The following is a 5,632-nucleotide window of genomic DNA, read 5'->3' on the forward strand; positions in this document are numbered from 1 at the left end:
TTTAAATGGAGGTTAATAAATTAAAAAAAATCAACATTTTCCTTTTTTGTGCTTAATCATGTTTTAGTAAAAAATAAAAGTGACTTTTTTCGAGAAAGTACTTATAAACTCTTTCACCCCCAAATACAAATATTTAAGTTACAATCAATCTACCGGTCCATAATTCACAAGTAAAAACTTAGAACATACATGATTAAAAGACTCTCAAAGCGGACACCAATTCATGAGCAGTAGTCGTACGCACAAAAGCTCCGAATAATGCAAAGCTGACCATGAGAGAGAACTTTTAACATATAGAAAGATAATACATACATACATACATGTATGGATGGAGAAAACTTAAACACTACATGCAACGAGACCGAAATCTACCATCATCCATCGATTTGGAGGCCGGGAAGATGCTGGCTCATTGAGGCTTAAGGACTAATCTGCCATCATCTGTTGGCTTTAGTAATCGATTTCCCATACTATCAATGGTACTTGTGGAAGAATAGCCAACGCCAACATCAATGCTTGAAGAGTGTGTGGATGCATTAAGCAAATATGTTGTCTCTTCTGTGTTGAGGTTAGCTTTTTTCCTTTTTTCCTTCTCCAGATCAGCTTCTTTCCTTCTTTGCTTCTCCTTAACTCTTAGTTCATCCTGTACCAACGCCTCCTTCTTCATTGTAGGCCGCCAACTGTCCCCTTTAAGACAAAGGCATCTTTTTCCAACATTAGCAACTTTTTTAAGTTCCTCGGCATTACTCCCATTGTAGACTTGATCATCAAGAATTTCCAATAGGCGATTATCTTCTACCATTGAAACAAAGTAAGTCGTCAGATTTCTCTCACTTTCATGCCTAATAAAAGAAATTACTTTCTTACCCATTAATAACTCGGCAAAAAGAACACCAAAATTATAGACATCACTTTTTTCCGTTAGATGACTAGTGTGAAAGTATTATGGATCCAAGTACCCAAATGTTCCTTATAATACCCCGTATTTTAATGTATTTTTTTATTGAACGAGTATTTTAATTGATTTAAAATTTGATTCTCTTATTTTAAATTATTAGGTTTTCGTTAGATTTATTTTGTGATTTTTTAAATTGTAAAAATTATTTTGATGTGCTTTCTAAATATTAATTATTGTTCCTTATTTTAAAGTAGTTTATTGTTGGATTTTATTATTTTATTTTATTAAGTCATTGTGTTTAAATTATTTTATTTTATTCGTCGTTTTAAAATTTATATTCGTTGGATCAGTTTGAGACCCTGAGTTGGAAAAGACTGAATCTCATTTCTTTTACTTCATTTTTCTTTTCTCCTCTTTTTCTTTTCTCTTCTTCATTTTCTTCTTTCTTTTTCTTCTTTTCCTTCCCTGTTCCCTCCCCCCCCCCCCCCCAACCCCATGCAGCATCCCTCTCTCCCTCTCCATGCTATTTCCTTCATCTGCCTCAGCCTGCCGCCGCTCGCCAATGTGGCTCTCACCACCCCTCCCTTCTTCTTCCCCTCCAGCCAGTGAACACCCCCACCTATTTTCAGGCCACCCCGTGCCACCGTTAAGTCCCACACACCTCACGAAGCCGCATGGCTTTTGAGCCATTCCCCTGCTGTCGCTCCACTTCCGGCCACCATTTCTTCACTACTTCATTACCGACCTCTTGCCGACCTAACCCACCCATTTCCAGCTCTGGTCTGTCGCCGGAGAAACCACAACGAGCTAAAATCTGTTTGGCCCATTTTTTACTTCCACCTCCATTTTCGTCACCACCCACAACCAACCATTACTTCCACTAGCTTCACTAACACATTTAAGCCATTCCCTATCAATTCCAAGCTTAGTTTGTTTCTATTCAAAAGTGGGTATTTTGTGACCCACAATCACAGTGCATTTTGCACTGTTACATTGCTTTGCCGCCACTGTTTGCACATCCGTGATCCTTTGAAAAATATTTTATAGTGCTCTAAGTATATTACAAACTTCGTTTAAGATTTAAATATATTTTTCTTTAATAATAATTGTGATTTGGTTGGTTATCCTGAACTGAGTCCAAAGAGTTGGGGATCGGTTGGATTGGAGGACGGAGTTGTGTATATAATTGTTTGATGTTGAAAATTGTTGGTTATTTTTGGTATCTTATCGTAAGTATTGCATAGTGCCTGCATGTTCATGTTTGATGTGACGCTCCCATACTCCCACGTACAGACACGTAGAAATCAAAGCGTCGGGATGATGACAGCACTAGTCATACATCCTATCGCTAAGTGCCAAGTGTGTATACACATGCAACATGTGTACAACAAAAATAACACAGCGGATAATGAATGTCAGTCTACTAAGTACCAGAATTTTGTTAAAATACAAATTCGCTTAAAACAAGCGTATCAAAATACTACAAGTTTTATTAGGCCTTCAACCCAGTTTTGTACCCGACCCGACCCGACCCGACCCACAAGATCACATTTTAGGAGCTAACCCGAGAAGACTCGACCCAAACAAAACCAAACCGTGTCAAACCCGTATGACCCGACTTTAAAAACAAGAAATGCATGCTGTCAGAAACGAAAACTTTATTCACAAACCATGGGGTTACTACAGGTGCAGCAGCTCAAAGGGATGTCAGGCGAGAAAACAGGTAGAGAGGAGCCGCATGGACCGCACGATGATAGTGGTCACCTACTCCTGCGAGCACAACCATCCCCGGCTAGCTTCTAGAAACCACCACTCGATGAACAAACCCGTAAAGCCTGAAACCGTCGCAAGCGCCAAGCCCAAGCCGAAGGAGAAGTTCGCAGATCTAGGGGACGAGTCGTCGTTGATGGCAGGGGATGAGTTCAGTTGGTTCGGTGACATGGAGACGACGTCTACGACAATGCTCGAGAGCCCCATTTTTCCAGATGAGGGATGTTCGTGTTTGGTGCGCCACAAGCCGATTTCTCTTTGTTACTTTTTTTCACTATTTTCTATTTCCTTGCGTTTCGTTTTTGGGAATTTTTTCTCTGCATACCGTTGGTGTCCATTGTGGTGATAAGAAAATTTCCGAATGAGGCAACACGACAGACAAACCCCTTTACAGATCCCCTTACAACCAAATACCCATATCTGTGTATGGTATCAACTAATCCAAATCGAAAGCTAGATCTATGTGGCAAAACGTTATACCCAACAACTCAAATCTAAAGAAGTATCATCGTGAGCTTAGTGTGCAGATTTGGAAGCAAGCGACCATAAGCTTTAGATCAGAAAGCAGATTTGGGCAGATGAAGAAGTTAATCGCCGTCAGACTTTGAGAGTGTGCAGATCTGGTGCCATGCAAGGTGGAGAAGCAACAAAGGGAGCAACAACTGAAGGTCCTTCAGATGGTGAACGGAGATAGTTTGGAACAGAGAGAAAGGATACTCGATTTGAGGAGAAGAGAGCTTTTGCCTATTAGTGATTGGTTTCGACCGAATATTCAGTGGGTTCATCAGTTTCAAGGTTTCGACTGAAAAATATTTGGAGCCGATATTAAAACCCGCAATTTAATTTAGAACCGATGAAACCGACTTTTGTCGGGTGGGCCCATTCTGGTTGAGGGGGTTGAGCGGGCCATCAGTCTTCTTGCACAGGCCTAAGTTTTATAACAACATCATAAATCCAAATACATAATGTAAAAGCAAGGAAAATAATTTCCAAATAATACAAGCAACCCCACTTAGTCCTCCGGTGGAGCCGCCTCCTCAGGCTCAACCTCCTCCTCATCTGCATTAAAATCTATGGTACCAAAGACGGTACCACAGGTAAGTACTAAACCAAACGAACTACAAGGTAAAAATATATTCAAGCAATAACCAAATGTATGAATATTATGCCATATGCATATGTCCTGAAAATCATCCTTTCCCGAAAAAACCAATTTTACACGCACGCCAAAATCCCATTTTGGCCCTAAACATTCGCCATTATTCCAGATAATGGCCCAAAAATCCAATCTTGCCATTTTTTCAGAAAATTGTCCAATAACCAGCTATCAGAGCACTGTAGGCAGGAATCACAAGCGGAACTCTACCACCATCACTATTTACCACCATCCCTACGCGTGCACCATAAGCGGAAATCACAGGCAGGACTCTACCACTGTCCCTGCTCACCACCATCCGTACAAGTCCGTCTGTAAGCGAGAATCGCAGGCAGGATTCTACCACCATCCCTATGCGTGCATCGTAGACGGGACTCTACCACCATCCCTACGCGTGCACTGTAGGTGGGAATCACATGCGGGACTCTACAACCATCCCTACTTACCACCATCCCTACAGTTCCTCTGATTCAAACCAGTCAATCCAATCGTTCAAATATACCCAAAATCATTTCTCGCTTGAAAACCCAGTTGTCAATTTCCAACACATGTACATCCATGCAATTACACGAGAACCCAGTTTTCCTTTTCAAACATGAACATGCATGCACTATGCAATGCTTACAACAAAATACCAAAAATAACCAACAACCCAAATCATCCAAACATAAATAACTCCATCCTCAAATCCATCTGACCCCCGACTCCTCGGACTCGGTCCGGCACAAACAACCAATCACAAATTATTTTTAAAGAAAAAATATATTTAAATCTTAAAGGAAATTTTGAAAATACTTACAGGGCTATAAAATATTTTTGGAAGGTTCAAGGGGCTACAACAGGTGGCGAAAAAGCAACATAACAGTGCAAAAAGCACTGTGGCGGTGGGTTATAAAATACCCACTTTCGAATGGGAACAAACTAAGATTTGAAATTGGTAGAGAATGGCTTAGAGGTGTTAGTGAAGCTAATGGAAGTGGAGGTTGGCCGTGAGTGGCGGTGAGAATGGCGGTGGAAGTGAAAAATGACCAAAACAGAGTTTAGCTCGTGGTGGTTACTCCGGCGACGGATCGGAGCTGGAAATGGGTGGGTTAGTTCGGCAAGGGGTTGATGATGAAGTGGTGAAGAGATGGTAGCCAGAGGTGGAACGACGGTGGTGGAATGGAGGAAAAACCCTGCAGCTTGGAGGAGCTCCCTACGGCTAACCGTGGCTTGGTTGGGGCTGAGATTTGGTGAGGGTGTTCACCGGCCCAAGGGGAGTCTAACGGTAGGGGTGGTGATGGCCACACCTTATGTATACAAGTCTCTAATAAAAATAACTTCAAAATAGCATACTTGTTCAATTTTAGCTTTCAAGATGAATGAAAAATAAAGAATATGACACAGTTCTTGACTATTGAATTTTAATAAATAGTTTATATTTTTCAAATCATTTTAAGATGCAATATTATATCGGTTTTGATAATTTATATGGGATAGGAAAAACCTTCTAGCATGCATTATATAAAAGTGTCATGTAGACGTACGTAGTACTTCGAGAGTGCAGATAATTGGTAGTTGGACGGTGTTCGACCTGTACGGAATTTAATTCCACCCTTTGCAGTTTGCAGTAATATTCTTCCTTCAATAGCTATGGGTCGACCGACCTTTCCAAAGCTATAGATTTTTTATTTTTTAAGGGGAAAAGCTACACAGCTTTTTGCACCTTCAATTAATTATCAAATGTTTCCCATTTTATAAGATCGTACTATATATCAAATATCAAATGTTTTCCATTTTATATGATCATAAACTATCAAAATGACACT

Source organism: Carya illinoinensis, chromosome 15, assembly GCF_018687715.1.
Source record: "Carya illinoinensis cultivar Pawnee chromosome 15, C.illinoinensisPawnee_v1, whole genome shotgun sequence".
In the NCBI taxonomy this organism is placed as follows: Eukaryota; Viridiplantae; Streptophyta; class Magnoliopsida; order Fagales; family Juglandaceae; genus Carya; species Carya illinoinensis.